The sequence below is a fragment of the Equus quagga genome, chromosome 18, assembly GCF_021613505.1.
Source record: "Equus quagga isolate Etosha38 chromosome 18, UCLA_HA_Equagga_1.0, whole genome shotgun sequence".
NCBI classification, from domain to species: Eukaryota; Metazoa; Chordata; class Mammalia; order Perissodactyla; family Equidae; genus Equus; species Equus quagga.
The window spans coordinates 24953749-24973759 of record NC_060284.1 but is presented as its reverse complement, the minus strand read 5'-3'; the positions used below and the strand labels follow the sequence as shown (position 1 = coordinate 24973759).

The following is a 20011-nucleotide window of genomic DNA, read 5'->3' as shown; positions in this document are numbered from 1 at the left end:
CTCCCCCCGAATGCAGGGTGTATCTTACTCACTTTTCCGACTGTGGATGAAAGACACACCTAGGCTCAAACTGAAGTTCTTCCAATTACCTACTAGCACTGCAACCCTCGGTAGGTTATTTAAACACATTGAGCCTCAATTTTATGATCTTTGAAAAGGGACAAAAAAAAAAAGATACCTGCCTTCATAACTGATGTGAGGATAAAACATGAAAAGGGAGCCCAAAGTGGACCACCTAAAATGCACCAAAACGACAGCTGTTTTTATTACTAATTTATTTCCTATCGTACTAGAATGCACTGCAGATACAGTAAGTGCTCAAAAAGCATTTGTTTTCATTAAAACAAAAAAAAGCATTTGCTTTCAAAGTAATAAGCAGTGATTTCTTAAAGCCCTTTCTCCTTACCCAATTTTGTTCTGTTATGAAGGGCATTTCATAATATTTCTATTGAGAAGTCATCTCTTACTCCTCTTCCTTTCGTACAAAATTCTAACTAACAAGCCCAGTCAGTGTCCCTCCTACTCCAGCTTGGCTTTTTGCTTTGGACTACAGTAACTGCCTGCAGCCACAGCGTCGCTGCCCAGAGAATCGCCCGCTTCACCCTTACAACAAACAGTACTTTGTAGGCAAACTGGAGGCGAGCCCAAAGTAGGAGGGGGAAAAACCAAGAAAAGGAGTTCAGGCCAGAAACTGAGTCGACACCCGCACCACGGTCCACACTATAACACAGGTAAGGAGAGAACAGAAAAGGAAAGAGGCTCAGATCAAGGCAGACCTTCCCCAACTCTCCCAAGCATCCGCCTCACCACTCACCCATGGAAAAGGACGCCCAAGACTCACAGAGGACACGCTGGTCCACGCACTGCCTAACACACATGGCTATTGTGGTTAATAAAATATTGTGATATCTAAGAGATTCTTCTCCTCTCCAAACCAATCATATTGCTGTTATTGTCTCCTCCACCATTTACAGTGGATAAAACCAAAGTCTTGACATATTCAACGTCATACAGACAGCAGAAGAGAGTGCCAGGACCAGAACTCAAGTCTTCTAGACTCCAAATCTTTGGTCCTTCCCATTGCCCTACAGTAAGTGTGAAAAGTAATTTTAAAAATGTTCTCAACTCACCAAATCCACTAGCTGTCAAGCTAAAATAGTTTTTTTGCTCCTAAAAACAATGTAGTGCCCAGAGTAAGGACTGTCACAGCACACGCCCTCAACTGCAGCCCTGAGAGTGACCAGGCCAGCATTCTAGCACAGCATTCCAGGAAGCCCCTTTAGCTTTCTCTTCCTGGATGGAAACTGTCTTCCCATAATTTTGTCTGTTTTTTTGGTTTGGGGAGGAGGTATTAGGGAAGGAGTATAATTTCCTTTCTTTTTTTTAATCAAACCCTGATCCTGAGTTTAAAGCTGAGGTGATGTGGAAAGCAAAAGACTCTCTAAAACAAATCTGTGATCCTTGTTGTGAGAAAATACCAGAGGCAATAATGCGGTCCTCAGAAGCACAGATCCTGAAGCCATGACTGCCTGGGTTCAAATCACAGCTCTCCCACTTCTAGCTATGTGGGCTTGAGTTCCTTGGCTGCTCCCGGTGATGCTCACAGTGATGGGGAAGTGCAGTCAGACTGGGCACCTGGGCCTTGGTGTCCTCTGCTACAAAATGGGACGCTGTGAGGAGTCAATGAGCTAATATACATAAAGCGCTCCACACAGTGCCAGGCATGCGTGAGTACCACGTTAAGTGTTTCCTATTATTATTTCCAGAATAGGTTAGTTTCTAGGATTGTGTTCTTTTCTCAAGTGCATCTTTATAAAAATGTGAAAGAAGTCTTCTTGTACAATTCGCTGATCCATAATGTGCCAAACCAGCATAAAGATTATTTACAAGTTTCGCTTCCTGATAGGACCTTCCATGATTTCCATCTGTGGACTAGAGTCTCTGGAAGAACAAACAGTGGAATTCTAAGAATTTTTCTTCTTCCCAGCAACAGTGCAAGGAAATCCATACCCATTCTCCCAATACTACAAACTGGCTTCCATAATGAGCAAAAAACTAAGACCCTCATTGCATTAAACCAACTAATGTGGGGTGCATTTTTAAAATGTGCTTTTTATTCTGAAAGCAACTGAAGTGTTAAACATTTAAAGTTACACCAGTTGAGAAAGACAAGGTTCAGGTCACACAGGGATGACAGCCCTAATGCTGAATAAAACCTGCTGATGAATCAAAAGGTTTCTTTCCCAGAAAATGCTGAAATTCCAGGAACAATGTGCTATACTTGGGACGATTAAGAGAAAAATGCTTTTAAAAATCCCCTCTCAGGCTAGAGTCTCGACTCAGCTGGTGATAGAGATCTACTAAAATACCACCTCCCTTCTCTTTCAGAGAGGACGTATGTACAACAAATTATACTCCAATGATACAAGGATTTTCCCCAGAAGAGCAGATAAAAGTCAGGACAGGAGCCCTAGTTGGGTGACAACACAGGCCTGGGGTCCCATCCTGCACAGGGGCACCCAGTCAAGGAGAGGGGCTCAAACCCCTCTCCATTCAGCCTACGCCATTCTCCGAGCAGCATGCCTGATGGGGCAGATGCAGCCCAGCCATGCAGCCCTGAACCTCACACAAAGGACTGTGGGGGCTGCTGCAAGAGGCGCTGAGCACACCAGCACTCCACAAGCAAAACAAGCTGGCGTCCAGAGGCATCTGGGAATTGGGGGCTGCCATGCATACCCCCTTAGTCAATGCTGTGATTTGGGAAAAAAAATTGTTGGTTTCTCCTCGAACATAGCCAACTTTCTACAATGCAAACCTTTTCCAGCTTTCTGGCTTTTTGCTATTGGCTGTTCTGTGCTCCCCTCTTCTTTCCCTTACTCCATATTCTCAGTTCTGACATAAACACTTTCCCCTCCTTTTCATGCCAATTCTCCTTTTGCAGGAGCCATAACACAAATGAACGTGCACACACTGGGTATGGCAAACTAATAGCATCCTGCCCACCCACATAGATTCTGCACTATTTCTAAATATTTATCCGGTCATAATTTTCCCTTTCTCATGTAAGGACTCCTCTTTTTTCTCCCTCTCTTCCCTATTGTCCCTCAAACAATTTTAAGATATAAATAAATCTTCCTCTTCCCTCATCTTCTGGGGTAGATGACCTCATTCTTCACCTCCAAGCTCCATTCTTCACCTCCAAGTGGCACTTACCCTTCATTCTTATTACTGCGCCTCCTGCCCCGCCCCCATACCTGTTATCATCTTCTAGCTGCTTCACTCTCAAACTCTACATGTTTCTCCCTGAATCTACAACTCCTCAGACAGGACAATCTTCAAATGCACCCACTCCAGACCAAATTTAAAGGGCAGAAACTGTTACCATTACAAGTACGGGGCTTTTGTTTTGTTTTGTTCTGCTTGGGGTGGGGAGAGAAGCATAAAACAATGAAATCAAGTTTTGATTTGTTTCCACTTAAACTGATATTAAAAGTGTCCTGTGCTTTTATTCAAATCCTATGCTTCTGTTTATTGGGCCACGAAAGGGCTATCTACCTCTAAGGGCCTAAGCTCGTGGGCCATATCCAGCCCACAAAGCTATTTTGTTTGGTCTGCAAGAAGTTCTTATTTAAAATGTTGAGTTAGCCAATCTTTAAAATCAGGAGATACTTAAGTAATAATCCAGATTTCTGACTTACAGTGAAAAATCAGAAGATCTGGCAAGATTGGCCCACATTCCCATATGGCAACAATTGGCTGCTGAATAGATCTGCTAAGCAGACCCCTTTAGACAGGACCTGCATTTTCTAGTTGAGCCCAGGTCCACCCCCCACTCCCTCCTGATCACCCTCCCTGAGGCTGAGTCCCAGCTGCCATAAATCATCTCACAGGAGGCCTTGTTTGGTCTTTGCTGGAGACCCCCAGGCCATAGCTAGTCTCCAACTCTCTCTCTCGCTCTCTCTCTCTTTGGTTAGTGCAGAAATTACAGATGTAATTATAAAGTTTCTGTTTGGTACAGAATTTTCCAGGTACAAATAATGTATAAGGAAAAGAACATAAAACTAAGCAAAAAGGAAAACATTCCACAATAGAAAAATATTTGAAAAGAACCAAGTTAAAGAAAGAGGAAAGTCTCTCTCCGTACGAGTGTGTATAGGAAGGGGGAGCACTTGTGCAAGCTGTGTAACACTGCAGACCATTTCCCAATTTGTACCTCATTAATGGCTCATGTTAATACGAAAAATAAAACTGCTAAGGTAGAAAGTTTAACGTAATGAATCTACTCTACTGAAATGATCACACTTGAGCATAATAAACCTCTAAGTAAAACAGACAAGTGTGATCATTTCAGTAGAGTAGATTCATTATGTTAAACTTTCTACCTTAGCAGTTTGAGAGAAGATGGATCATGATTACTTGTTCCTAATGGCATATAGCATTTAGTCAGCAAGTATTTGGATATAACACCTTAACAAATATTAGCTACATCTTTAATATTTGTGTACAGTAGTTACTGTAAGGTCAGATCTAATTGGGAGGAGGGTGCTTAACGTGTGTTATTACAAGTGGCATTCTATCACCAATACTGGTGACAAAAGAGAATAGGGCTAGAGAAAGCACCAAAACAAGTGGTTTTAAACTACTCTCTCAATTCTAGGATAAACTTTCACGCAAGTGGTTTTACCAACAGGTTGATATTTTCTAAAACCGCTGTGGGCTGATGAGAACATTGAAGACCTGGGTGCCAGCACAGCTCTACTCTTCACAGCTGGGTTCTCACCTTTCAGAGCTGATCCATAAATGAGGAGCACAAATTAGATGAGTTGTCTCTATACCTCAAAATCTGACTCTCATTTTTGTTTTTTTAACAGAGATATTAATAGGTATTATAAAATGAATACAAAGAAATCTAAGAGAAACGCGAACAGTAGATAAGAGAATAGGCTTTGGAATAAACAAGACTACTGTTCCACCTCCATCACTTCTGTATGATTTTTCTGCAAATCACATAACCTCTCAAGCCTCAGTTACCTCATCTGTAAAGTGGGAATAAATCCACCTCCCACTCAGGACTGTTCTGAGGATTAAATGAGAATGCATGTAAATTCCAGGGGCATAGGTTTGGACAATCAGTCAATGCCTAATAAATAGCTATTATTGTTAACTTTGAGTATTCCATAAAGTGTCCAATTACTTCCTGACCAGTTAAGTTTAAAAAAACTAGTTATATATAATAAACTGATTTTAAAAGCTTATTCAGTAGGGTGCCATTGCAAGCACCATGGGAGCCATTTTCCAAAGAATTTTAATTTTCAAACATCTCTTAGAACTGGGTTGGGAACAATCCGTGAAGAGAATTTTGACTGATGGCATTTCATACACAATGTGATGGCCATGAAACAGTCCTGTGCCCATGGTGTGAGATCTAGAGAGACGGCTTCCTGGTGGTCAATATCCTTCAGAGAGAAGGGTTGTCTGCACTTCCTTTCTTCTCCCTGCTTTGTACAATTCATTGCAGTGTTGGTGATCTCTTGATGCTGAGATTTAGCAGCGAAATTTATGAGTTGCTGGGGAAGTGAAGCCTTCTTTGGCAATGTTCCTAACTATTCCCAGCAAGCAGAGGAGGAAAGTAAAAAGGTTTTTAAGAAAAGAAATGTTCTAATGGAATCTAACATCGATATATATGAGCCTTCCCCAAGAGCAGGTGTCAAGAGGAGGATACAGACATCTTGGAAACCTCAGAGCAGTGGTAATTGCTACACTTTTGATTTCCTAGATCAGTAAAATTTCAAAAGGAAGACTATCCTAAAATTGCCAGGTTTTAGATGACCAAGAAGTGACAACAAAAAGCAAACCATCACCATCCTTTCATAAAAGGAAAAAAAAATATTAACTCCTCAAAGTAGGACAACCCAAGTTTTTTTTTTTTAATAAAAAGGCCCTTCAAATTCAATTGAATAAACTTAGCACTAAAATTAAAATGGAAAAGATTGCTGCATTGTCTTTATTCTTACTTTTCCACAGGCTAACGAAACTGTGCACCCACTCTAGAAAAGACTGTTCAAGAACGGATTGTGAGTTGGCCCCATCACGCTATCCAGTCCAGGATGCAGTATCTCATGGAGGCACCAAGGGCCACACTGTGGACCATCCGCTGTCTTGGTCATCACCTTCCAAGGATACAGATGTATCCTTAAAGCTCCTTGTTTGTCTTAATAACGAATTGTGGGCTGCTCAGCCACAGATGTTTCAAAACCTTTTGGAAAGCATCTTCACTCAGACCCCAGCCTTTGTGTACAACTATGTAAGATGATGGTTCTCAGTCCTGGCTGCACATCAGACTCCCTTGTGGGCACAAAAGACTCTTTTCAAAATGAACTTCCACTCCCAGAAATTCTGATTCAACAGGAATGGAGGAGGGTCTGGGCTGTGTAACTTTAAAATATTCCCCAGACTGATTTTGATGGCAGCCAGAGTTTCGAAAAACTGGTACCATATTTTTTTGCATTCAGCCTGAATTGACGTCTTATAAGGCTTTAAGGTATACCTCTTTATGCATTCCTTCAGGCAACAAGTATGGATGGAGGGCCTGACATGTGAGGAGCACTAGGAAATTAGTGGAGAACAAGACAGGTATATTATGCCTTTACCACGTTGACAGAGCACTGGAACCTGTAAGACAAGGAAGCAGGCAACTGAAATACCACATTCTAATTTGCTGGGATTAGGTGAATAATCCAGGTTTCCTCTGTCCCTATCGTAGTGGTTTTATGGGCTTCAATAATCTCTCCTCCCAGCTGTCTTCTTTCCAGATACTAAAAATCTTAAGATTTTTATCAGAAAACAGATGGGCAAGGCCCTGTGCTCATGGAGCTTCCATCTAGCAGGAATGTCTATACTTTCTACATATATACCATTACATTGGTCAACCAGCCCTGGTGTCTTTCCTAAAGTCAGGTGTCCATGCTATGAAGAGAGCATAGTAGAAACTTAATACTGTATTTTCTATTTTGTTTCCAAAATCTTTTTGATGAAGCTTAGCATTTCCTGTCCTTTTTAATCTGCAACAGCAAGTTGGGACGACATTACAGAAGTATTTTCGAAGCCCTTCCCTGGGTTCTCCCACCAAAATACCATCCTACGACAGGTCCAAGATTAATACCTGACCTTATATTTGTCCACAAAGAAACTCACCTGCAAATCTTTTGATGACTAACATATCCTAGTATGGTTTCCCTGGAGTAAATCCCCATTGGTTAGAGATTTCATAATTCAGAAGAGCTTACTGTCAACTGTAAACCTAGAAATTCCACTGTGTGCATCTTCTTTTGGATCAATTATGTAAATAAGACCTGAGGGACCCCACTGTTTACACACCTCCAAGCAGAGGAGAAATCTTTATCCTCAGGCCATTATTTGTGGTCTTTAAGGCAGATAGATTCTAATGCCTGCTCTGTCACTACATGTGTAAGCTGCAGCTAATCCCATCACCTCCTTGTGCCTCCATTTGCTCACCCACAAATTCAAGCATCGATCCCTTCCATCTATAAAATTATTTCTTTCTTTTCAAAATGATACACTGCATCCTTAATTCCAAGATGACTTCAACTTTGATACAGCCTTTGAAAATATAAAAGGACAATATCTGAGGGTTTTCAAGTATTTTCCCCCTTGAGAAATCTCATCTATTCAGAAAACATCCCTTCTTCTCACAGGCATAGCCTTCATCTCCAGAGGATATAGACAGGTTTCCCATGTGGCCAGTACAGAAGTGAGAGCAGGCAGACTGTACCATCTGGACAGATAACACACCAGCAAGGGATTGGGCACAATGGACATTCACAACAAAGAGGGTGCACATATTGGCTATGAGAACCGGAATGTTGTTCTAACACTCTCGACACTGTTGGATGGCTACCACCTGAACCAAGTAATTTATTTAAATCTAGTTTGTTGGATAGATCTAGAACATTTGGAGAATCTGACACTACGTTACCTAGGATTTCTGACCTGCCTGCTTCAAAAGACACCTCAGAATCGTAATTTCCTAATGTCTTCTCAGTGAAGACACAGGAAATCTGATAAGTATAAAATTACATCGATGACAAGCTAAAGCCTAGTTCTGGGAAAAAGGCTTGTTTCTAAGTCCCAACCCTCTTTCCTTCCCCAAATGTGAAGCTATCACTAATTAAGTATTTTGGGCATAGTGGCAAAAAGAAAAGGAAAAAAAACTTATCCTGAGTGGGAAGCAAGCTCATACATGGTTTTTGCCAGTACCAGTTATCATCCTGTTTACCTCTTCACAAATTTCAAAAGCAACTCTGATCTGGCAAGCTTCAGATTTGCACAGAACATTACAAATTCTCTTCCAGATGTCTAAACAGAATTACAAAGACCCCAGAGGATGGAGTACGGATTTCAGAAGCTTGCAACAGACTCAAATAATTTCAAAAGGGCACCTTAGGTGCAAACATCTGCAAGAGCTAAATGCAATGTAGTTGGGCCACGAACACAGATTTCTCAGAAGCCCCTAAACTAAAAGCAACCCCTGCAATTCATCTCCATCACTTAGCACCCTCGGCTCTCAAATAGGACCAGCATTGCCAAACTACCATGTTTCATATAGTATTAATACAAGTGACTACAAAGCTTTTGGCAAAGTCATCCTCCACTCCTCTGTCATATTGATTAGAAGGCAGAATCAAGATTTTAAAATCTCAAAAGACCTGAAGACTGGACCAAAATAAACAGGATAGCACTGAACAGGGACAAAAAACAAACAAAGTGACCAAAAAACTTCCACTCAACTTCTCAAAAAAAATCTGCTCAACAAATACAGGATGCAGCAGCCCAAACAACAAATATCTGGGAGTTCTGACTATCCAGAACCTATACATGAGTCTGTGCTAGGCACTGCTTGGAAAAAAAAAAAGGCAGTTTTGTAAGCTTAAGCTGCATAAGTAGATGCTTATGCCTTGGTCTCAGGAAAGAGCTGTCCTACTGTACTCTTTGTTGACCAGATCACATCTTAATTATCATCTTCAATTCCAGACACTCGTTACTCTTCAGGAGAGATGCTGACAAACTGAGAAGACAGCTAGAAACCATGTCCCACACAGGACTGAGAAAAGAATTGGGACTATTTTGCATTGAGAAAAGTTAATTGGGGGAAGGGGGACATCATACTGTCTTTGTGCTTTCAAAGGGCTGTCCTGTGGAAGGGGGTCATTCTAAAGGAATAGAATCAATGGAACAAAGTTTCAAGGAGGCAGTCTTCACTTCAAATAATAATCATACACACAGTCCAAAGATATAATGATATGTCTTCACAAGTACAGGGTTCCTTGTTCCTGGGGGTGTTTAAACAGAGGCTGCCTAGCAAGTGTAAGAATTTACTAAAATAAAGAAGTCAGACCAGGGCCTCTCTAAAATTCCAAATCTGAATCTATGACTCCCCACTTACCCAATATTATACTGCCCTGCTAGCTCATTTGCCATGATCTCTTGAAAATGCCCTTTTCTTCTGAATAGGATTTGCCCAGATCCTAAGCACTTCAGGCCTACGCACAACAGAAGTCTCGTAGATTGGCTTCCTAACCTCAGCGTCCCTACTCACGCGTCAAGAACCACCCTCCTCAGTGCCTGTTCCAAGATCCAACTTCACAGCAGGCTTTAAGTTCACCCTCTAGGGCCAGGTTCTCAACCTTGGCACTACTGACAGTCAGGACAGGATAATTCTTTGTTGTGGGGGGATGTCCTTCACGTTACAGGATGTTTAGCAGGATCCCTGACCTCTACCCACTAGATGTCAGCAGCACCTCCCTCCCAGTTACAAGCAAAAATGTCTCCAGACATTGCCAGATGTCTGCTGGAAGGCCAAACCACCGCCTGTTGAGAACCACTCTTCTTGAGGCAAATGATTAACACTACTGCCTTGTGGTTCAAGTTTTCCACTAACCAGCTTCCCTCTACTTTCCTTCATCAGTCCTGTTCTCTGCTCCAGCCAGGCAAACCTATTTACTGGTTTTGACCTATGACACACCTCAAAGCTTCCCCTAATCCGTGCTCCTGCCCCCTTCCCCAACACACAGAACACTCCCCTCAGGTGCCAAACACCCTTTCCATTTCAGCATTCCTTGACCTCCTAGACAAACACAATCCTTTGCTTCTGGTGGTGTCCTCGGCGGTACCTGTCCACTCTCTGTTAGGACAAGAATCCTCTCTTTCATTGCTAAGGCATCGTAGCCCCCACTCTAGTTCTCTGCTTACTGCTGGTACTCAATAAACACTGACTGGTGTTTCTTAGAACATCAAACACCAGCTCCAATTATACGTTAAAAATATGTGAAATTTCTTACCAACTACCACTTCAAGAACATGTGTGATCATGAGTACGGTTTCGACAAAACTTTGACTTTTTCATAGCTAGTGCCAATTTTCCTACGGTAGTGAGACTGAACCAAGACTAATTTCCAAAACACAGCTACCAAAACAATTTAGCTATTGGAACATGACACACACATCAACATTATCTAAAAGTAATCAAAAAATGCCCTGTACAATATAAAAATAAGGAAAAAAGGCCAAGTTTTGACCAAGTTTTTTTTTAATTCTGTAAACCTTGGCAGGGAGAAAAAGATAGAAGTATGGCTCAATACTTTAACTGTTGCATCATACACTACTCAACGTGGTAACGAAAGGACCAGGGGACTGGGTCAGCTAAGGACAGTTTCCTCTCCAACCTTCTAATGTGTTCAGTTTTAATCAACAAAGTACACACTCACACGCCCTCAATAAAAACGAGACAAACCTACAATAAAATGCTCGCATATAGAAATGAACCATGCCAAGTCAAGATTTTGGATTTTTTTTTCCCCCAGCTCCGTGGACGACCTAATCATTTTATGGGAGGCTCCCTAAATAACCTAGACATCAAATACTCCAAATCACCTTTACAGGATCCCTATTTTAACCACCTAACTTTCACCTCAGGATCTTTCCTATCTTGCTCTTGCATTTTAACAGGGTTTTAGTCAACTGATGTCGAAGACAGGAGAAGCCACAACTCTATCCCTGTCCTGGGAGATGATCCGTATCTGGTCAGTTTTTATGGACCGTAAACATAAATGCTGTCTGAAGACCCCGTTTACTGGTTATGGCGCAGGACTCTTCCCACAGGTCTGTAAGCAGAGGCCCCAGAAGCGTTGACGGGGAAGATCTGAATCACTGTCATTCTTGGCACTTGGAAGTGCCCGTTGGTTGTTTATAGAGGTAAATAGCCCTCACCATTTCTGCAGACCAGAATTCCCTGCCTGTCCAGTCTTCCAACGTCCAGCACAGTACACGTAATAGCTGCTCAATAAACGTTGCCTAAATGGAATTTTATTATCAAAGCTGCTAAGGAAGTTTTCTCTCTCTCTCTTTACTCCGGTGTCTCTTTCAAAATATGTCCTTACACTTTTCTTTGCAGAATAAGAAATATTTTTCAAAGTTGAGGAGGAGGAAAGAATGAACTCTGCAAAGCACAGGGGCTCAAGTTGGGCTCACAGTCGGCCAGGGCTCCCCAATTCATTCCTAGTCCCCATCTCTTTGCCGACCTCCGGAAAGCTCCCTCCCTCTCACGTTTGAGCTTCTTTCCGGCAAGCCTATTTCCCACCCGGGCCACACCCCCCGCAACCGCGTAACCGCTGGGGTGGCACACCCCGCCTCTCCCCCTCTAGCAGGGACCTACCTCTCCTCCCCTCGACCTGGAGCAGCTCTTCTTCACTGTGTCTGGCTTTTTAACAAACCAAAAGAACTCATTTCTTAACCCGTAAGGGATACCCCAGATAAAGGGGGACAGAAAGAGGAAGGTCCCTTTCAACCCTCCAGTAGGCGGAGGTGATGGTTCTCTGGGCAACCACCCCCAAATCCTACTCCTTTGCAAGACTCAGGACAGGATTCGCGGGGAAGTCCCGCTCCCGAGTGCCCACGCCTCCAAACAAGCTAGAAGCGGATTATACCGGTACCCAACCCGGAGATGGCCCGCGGCGAGCTGCTGCACCTGCGGGCCCCCTGCGCCCTCCCCCTGGCGCGGGGGCGGGGCGCGGCCCGCACTCCCCGCCCAGCTCGCTCCGTGAGGGAAGGGGGCGAAGGGGAGGCGTTTCTGGAGAAGTTAAAGGGCTCACCTTCTGGGCCCCGGGCCAGCAAGGCCCGACGCCGAACACCCACCTCCTGGAAGAACCCGCGGGGCCCTAACCGGGTCTCCCCGCCCTTCCGACTGGGCGGAGGGAGGCGAGAAGGGGAGCGCGCGCGAGGGCGAGCGGGAGGGAGGCCGTCCGCGCGCTCCTCTCGAGGCCCCACCGCCGGCGGCCGAGGCGCCCGCCGCTCCCATTGCCCAAAGCGGAACAATCTTCCGGGCCCGGGCGGTCAGAGACGGGAGCCCAGCCCGGCCCCGCTCGCCGCCTGCGCCCCCCATCCCCCGCCCCCAGTTCCCGGCTGCAGCCTCGGCTCAGGCCGCGGCGCCGCGGGGCAGGACGCGGGCGCCGGGGGGCGCGCTTCGACCCCGGCGCGGCTCCCGCCCGCGCAGCCCCCGGCCCCTGCCCCGAGAGGGGCGCACCAACCTTGGGGGGCAGCCCGGGCAGCCTGGCCGCCGAGCCCCGGCTTACGCTGAGGAGGGAGGTGGCGGCATCACCTGCGGCGGGCGGCGGCTGCACCGGGACGCGCCGGGGCGGCGAAGGCGCGCGGCGCCCTGGACCCTGCTCCCGCGGCCCCGCCCGCGGCTGCCACCTCGAAGCGCGGCGCAGGAGCCGGGGCACCACGGGTGGCGGCAGCGGCGGCGACGGGAGCAGCAGCACATGACTCTGTAACGGGGGGAATTAGACAAAGCGTAACATGGACTCCGGGCCCGTACAGGCGCTGCAGCTCCGGGACCAACCGCAGCCGGCGAGCGCCGCGACTGGCTCGGCCGCAGCCAATGGCGCGGGCCCGGGCCTCCATGTGATTGCGAGCGCTTTCCCTGGGTTGTCCTGTGGCGCCCGCCGAGGGTAGGGGCGCTTCCGCAGCCGGCCGGCCGGGCTGACTAGAGGGGCGTGTGTGGCGAATGAGGGGGCCCACGGTCGGGGACTGGCGGCGACAGGCTGCTAGACGCCTAGCAGGTGCGTGGGGCGGGGAAGAGCCGCAGCCGCAGAGCGCCGTCGCCGAAACACTCATCTGTCAAACAGCCACCTGGGCAGGGCGCGGTGCCAGGCAGCCGCTGTGGCCAGCGGGGAGCGCGGCAAGGTGGCCTCTTCTGAGTCTGTCCTCTTTACTAAAACTCGGATATTAGGACTTAGGGAGAAATGCAATGATAGGGTGGGGGGAAATTTGCGTAAAAGTAATCTAAGCGGCTTCCAACCCTAAAGAGAAAGTACTTACGTGGGATTTGGGGCGCACACAATTTTATCTCGGCACGAAGAGCTTCCTGGCCACGTTCGTTCGGTCTCTGTTATTAGAATATACTAGACAGTAAGTTCTTGTTTTAATCTGAGTCTACTCTTTTTTCCACTGCTTTTTGCCAAAAATATCTTGTATCTGACGCAGGCGGATGAAAGATTGTCTTCTGCTTGGAGGCGTTTTCCAACCTGATAGTTTTCCCTCTGGTTTTTGTTATAAGATCGAAGTAGATTTGCAGTCTTTTTCGTGGGTGGGGAGAAGCAGGGGTCGAGAAATAGTCAGGAGAGATGTTTGGAATTGTTGACCAATGGTTCCACCCCAGTACTTTGATCCCTCTCTCCTTCTATCTGAATCCACCCGTTTGTGTGAACAATGGGAAGTCTCATCTCTTTTCTCCCAAGATCTCTCCGTGTCACTGAATGTTCAATCAACATTCCCTCGGCATCTAAATGGTCTTCATAAGCTGGCTGCGCAAAATGTTACAGATAGGACGGTGTGGGCGCAGCTGTAGCGAGGCACTAAAGAGAGTGGTTTTCCAAGGTTTCGGGAAAGGCTTCAGAGAGAAGGGGTGATAGAACTGACTCTTGGATAGTGAGCACTTGTTCACCAGGCGCTGGAAGTAAAGATGAGCAGCCTGACAGGAAAGAGTATGAACAGAGAGGTCCAGAGCACACTCGAGGGACTGTCCTAGACTGCTTACAGGATGACACTAGAATTTGAGTTCTTCTGACCTTCTCTTGCTCTCTCACTTCCCTTGCCCTGTCGCTCATGCCAGCAGCCTCTCCTATTCCACACACCCAGCCAAGAAGGAGGTGTGTGGGCGGGGGCTGTGTGACGGGTGATCTCATCCCGGACCAGATTTGCCGATCTGGGAGGTTAAAGCACTTTTACAACTGTCAACATCTAGTGGTGTGATATTTTGATTGAAAACATCCCACTATTATAATTAATTTGGAATGTTTTGTTGTTTGTAAAAACACTTTGTTCCACGTTTTGATCTTCCCTGGGTTTTAAACTATTATTCTAGATTTGAGAGAAATGTCATTTCAAGATGGGTATAAATTGAGAAAAGAAAAAAGCAATATTCAGAAAATAGTCAACTGTGGAGAAACAGGTAATCTCATACACTATAAATGTGAGTGCAAATTGGGTGACTGCCTTTGGAGGACAATTTGGCAATTTTGGATAAAATAAGTCTGTGTATTCTTTGTGATCAGGCAGTTGCACATCTAGGAATTTATACGTTGGGAATATGTTTGCAAAAAATATGTATTCAGAAATATTTACACGTGTGCAAGTTTGTTTATGCAGCATTGTTTGTAATAGAGGAAGTGTGTAATGGTGTAAAAGTCTAAACACAAAATCCCAGTAGGGAATTACTTAAGCAAACTATGCTTGATCTGTAGAAGGAAACCTCAAGCAGTCATTACTAAAAATAAGATGATACCAATGTGGAAGAATGTCCAAAATCTGTAAGTGAAAAAAAGCAAGTTGCAGAACATTATCAATAGCATAACCCCATTTTTATTTGTATTTTTTTTGTCATAAAATATACATGTTATTAAATGTATGCTTAGGGGAAACCTGGAAGCATGCATATCAGGCAGTTAACAGTGATTGTCTGGATGTGAGATTAGCTGGGCTGTTCACTTTCTGTTAAAAAGTGCTGTGTGTTTGAATTGTTTTTATGTGGAGCACATATTACTTTGATAATAAGGAAAATAATAAAAATTTTTTAAAGATAAAATTGGTAAAAGCTCTACCCATGACAAATAATGAAAGGTCACTCTGACGGTCTAGGATGTAAAAAATTGTCAGCTTCCCCTATTCCCCAAGGAAAACAAACAGGAAGGAGGCAGCAAAAGACAATGACTGATTTGACATTGGATTCAAAGTTAGGAAATATGATAGAAAAGGAATCTGAGGCTACTTGAGACATGTCTGAAAGGATGAGCTGGGGGAAACGCAATAAGGCTTCAAGGAAGTTCTAGGGAACGAAAACCTAGAGCGCACCTACTGTCTTCTGCTGAGTTATTGTGGTCAGGGATCAGCAACTGTTCCAGCACATGGTAAATCTGTACAAACTAACAACAGCTAATGCAATGCCTATGATGGCTCAGAGTACTTTACAGATATTCACTTTGAGTCCTCACGGCAGCCCTCTAAGGTAGATACTATTAGTGTCCTCATTTTTTAGACAGGAAACAAAGGCCTGGAGAGGTTATATAAGTAACACAAAATCACACAGTCTTTAAGTGGCAGAGCTAGACTTTTAAGTCAGGCAGCCTGGTTCCAGAAGTCCAAGCACTTACAATACTGTCTAAAAGGACCATGTAAGATAAATGCCAATGTATGTGCATCTCTTTCTACCAAGTATTGTAATTCTGAGGTGATTCTGTTTACCTAAACCATAGCACTTGGCATGCCATAAGGCACTCAATAATACTTATTGAATGAATAAATAATTGACTTTCCTACTAGAGAAGAAGCTGAGCCCCTTGGAGGAGTGATTTTGCATTGTTCCTTTTTTCATCAGCTAGTAGAGTGCCCAACATGTGGTAAGCAATATGAATTTCAATAATCTGTATACGTGTTTTTGAAATACTGTGCAGTGATCAAGGTTTATAAATGGGTCCCAAATACAGTGGGGTAGCTTATGAATAGTATCATGATGAATTCCTTGTAAAGTGAAAAATAGCCCTGGGGGGAAGGGGCTAAGTCTGAATATACCTGCATAACTGTACACAGATAAATGTAGACTATGTTTGCTTGGAAAGTGGCAGTAATGCTGAAGAGCTAAAGAGATGCAGGATTTCAAATTATTTGAGCCTCTCTCTTTTTCTCTCACTTCTCTTGGTTTCTGAAATGGAAATAATAATAACATATATCAAGTTATTTTGAGGCCAAGGATTAAATGATGTATGGAAAGGGCTTAGCTAAGTGCCTAGAACATAGACATTGCTCAGGAAATGTTACCTATTATAAGTGTATCTATGTATTATAAGTGTGACCAGATTTCTTAATCTATGGTGACTCTATGAATACTAGAGCTAACATAATATGTGACATCTGGGAGTTCATATACATATGTTTACACTTATAGAAGAGGGGCTCAGCCTAAGCAAAGGGTAAAGCAGTTGTCTTCTCAGCTTTCTTCTTCTGCACTGCCTCCCAATTTCCTCTTCTTTCTATTTCTTTAGATGGGTTAAACCTTTTCACTTCTTAGACTAATTTAAACTCTCAGCCTTAGAGGTAGGAAGCAAATTGTCTCCCTTCTTCATAGCTGAGGAAAATGAAATTCTGGACAATTCTGGAGACTAGACTAGAAATGAGCAGGTTGAGGGAGGAGAAGAGTGTGGAGGAAATGGAACTGGGCAGAGTGTGTGGGGTAACTCTCCATGAGTTCTGACATAAAGTAAGGTCCAAAGAGGAAGAGAAATTGCCAGACTGCTATAGTTAGAAATAACATGGTGAAATTGAAACCAGAAAAACTAAGGGTACATGTCTTAATCAACCACAATGAGCAGAAAGAAGTGGCCTTATGCATTCTAAAATGGATTCATAGAGTGATAAAATTAGGGTTGCCTATCTAGGTAAACTAGTGCTTCTTCATTGATAGCCCTTCACTGGGGAAATTAAAAACAAAAACATAAAGAAACACCAAATTCAACCTCTTGAGGATCTGAACCCATATCCCCTGCCTTCTTTATCCATGCTCTTATCAAAAGTCAGTCCCTTCACTTTTGCATCAGCTCTCATCCAATCTCAAATGATAACTCCAGAAATTGTCTCCTGTCTTCTATATCATTGATTTTCCCTTCTTTACTCGGTGAACTCCAGCACTATTTTTTTAAAATGTTATTACTTTTCCTATCTTAAGGAATAAAATTTCTGTTGACCCTGCTTTCTCCACTCCTCTTCTCTCCTTTGCATTTAAACATCTCAAAAGAATTGTATAAATATCTCAAAACAATTGTATAAACCCACTGTCTCTAAATCCTTTCTTCCCGTTTTCTCTTCAACTCAATCTAATCAGGGTTTTTCTCTCAATGTATCACTGAAACTGATGCTCCCAATGTATCTGGTGACTTCCACTTTGCTAAATATGGTGCTCAATTCTTGGTCCTTAATTGACTTCTCAGCAGCGTTGGACACCATTGACTACTCCCTTCTCCTTGGTGAACTGCCTTGTCTTGCCTTCCACGACCATGCACTGACTCCCTTTGAGGAGCTCATCCAGTCAGATAGCTTTGAATTCCCTCTCTATGCCCACAACCCCACATTTATATCCCCAGCATAGTTCTCTCTCCTGAACTCCAATTTGTGTTTCTAACTGCTCACTTGGTTTTCCCACTTAGACATCTAATAGATATCTCAAACTTAAGTTCAAAACCAAACTCCTGATTTCCCCTCAAAACCTGTGCAACTCACACAGCTTTCCCCCTCTCAGTAAACGGCAACTCCATCCTTTCAACTGTTTAGGTTAAAAGCCTTGGAGTCATCCTTGACTCTTCTCTCTCTCACAACCTACATTGAAACTATCAGGGAATCCTGTTGGCTCTACCTTCTAAATATACCCCTCCATTGCTCCACCTTAGTTCCATCGACCAATCCTCTCTCCTGGATGAACTCATTAGCTGCTTAACTAGTCTATGTGCTTCTACTCTCGGCCCATCCCTCCCTATAGTCTGTTCTCAACAGCAGCCAAAGTGACCCTTTTAACATGTAAGTCTAATCATCTCATTCCTTTGCCCAAACCCTATGATAGCTCCCCATTTTACTCAGAGTAGAACCAAAGTCCTTGCAGTGACTTGCAAGGTTCTCACATGATCTACATTCCCTCCAGCCCCAAATGTTGCTTACTCAGGGAAGCATATGCTGACAACCATATCTAAAATTGGAACTCTCTGCCTACTCTCATTCCTCTTACCTTGCTTTATTACTTTCCTCTGAGCACTTATCATTTGCTTATTATATATATTTTTTGTTTAATATCGATCTCTCCCTACTAGAATATAAGTCCTTTAAAAAAAAGACAGTTTATAGGACCAAAACAAAGAGACAACCCACCAATTGGGGGAAAATATTTGCAAGTCATATATCTGACAAGGGGGTAATCTCCATAATATATAAGGAGCTCATGCAAATGAACAATAAAAAAGCAAACAACCCGATCAAAAAGTGGGTGGAGGAGATGAACATTTTTCCAAAGAAGATATACAGATGGCCAATAAACACATGAAAAGATGTTCAACATCGCTAATCATCAGGGAAATGCAAATCAAAACTACACTAAGGTGGCCGGCTGGTGGTGCAGGGGTTAAGTGCACACATTCTGCTTCAGTGGCCCAGGGTTCGCCAGTTCAGATCCTGGGTGCAGACATAGCACCGCTTGGCAGGCCATGCTGTGGCAGGCATCCCACATATAAACTGGAGGAAGATGGGCACGGATGTTCTTCAGCAAAAAGAGGAGGATTGGCAGCAGATGTTAGCTCAGGGCTAATCTTCCTGGAAAAAAAAAAAACCCCACTATACTAAGATACCACCTTATGCCTGTTAAAATGGCTATAATCACTAAGACTAAAAATAAATGTTGGAGAGGGTGTGGAGAGAAGGGAACCCTCACACATGCTGGTGGGAATGCAAACTGGTGCAACCACTATGGAAAACAGTATGGAGATTCCTCAAAAAACTAAAAATAAGACCCACCATATGACCCAGCTACCCCACTACTGAGCATCTACCCAAACAATCTGAAATCAACAATCCAAAGTAACATATACACCCCTATGTTCATTGCAGCACTATTCACAATAGCCAAGACATGGAAGCAACCCAAGGGCCCATTGACCGATGACTAGATAAAGAAGATGTGGCATATATATATACACACACACAATGGAATACTGCTCAGCCAGAAAAAAAGACAAATTCATCCCATTTGAAATAACATGGAAGGACCTAGAGGGAATTATGCTAAGCAAAATAAGCCAGACTGAGAAAGACAAACACCATATGATTTCATTCATATGCGGAATATAAACAAGTACTGGGACAAAGAAAACGGTTCAGTGGTTACTAGGGGAAGGGGTATGGGGGGGCCACTGTGGGTGAAGGGGAAAACTTATGTGGTGACAGTCAAGAAATAATGTACAACTGAAATCTCACACTGATGTAAACTATTATGAACTCAATAAAAAAGAGTTTGTCTTGCTCACTCATTATCCCATGTGTTTAGAATAGTGTCTGGCTCATAGTAGGCACTCAGTAATTATGGTTTAATGAATGAATGAATTTTTTCCAGATTTCTAATCAACGTGAACTCAGGGAAATTTTTCCGAGGAGGAGATTTTTTTCATATGCTGTTCTCTAAGTATCTGTTAACTGAGAAAAAGCCGTTCATAGTCAGAGTCTCCAAATTCAGACCTTTTACTAGAACAGCACCGAGTAGTTTATGTGGCAAAGAAGAAACAGCAAAACATATTGCCTTTTTGCTAGTCCCTTAGCAAGCAGGAAAAGGAAAACAACCTGACCCGAGTGAACAGAAAAAATTATAAAATAATAATTCCAAAGTCCTAAATTATATTCTTATTAAGGA

General features: G+C 43.7%; 1 protein-coding gene across 1 annotated transcript in view; it reads right to left on the bottom strand.

Annotated features, from left to right (window-relative positions):
- LRRC8D (leucine rich repeat containing 8 VRAC subunit D) overlaps positions 1-12889 on the bottom strand; it is a 109534-nt gene extending 96645 nt beyond the window's left edge. The window contains exon 1 of the mRNA XM_046645732.1: positions 12603-12889. The gene's annotated coding sequence lies outside the window, so the exon portion shown is untranslated. The remainder of the gene's footprint in view (positions 1-12602) is intronic.
- Positions 12890-20011: the final 7122 nt, after the last annotated feature.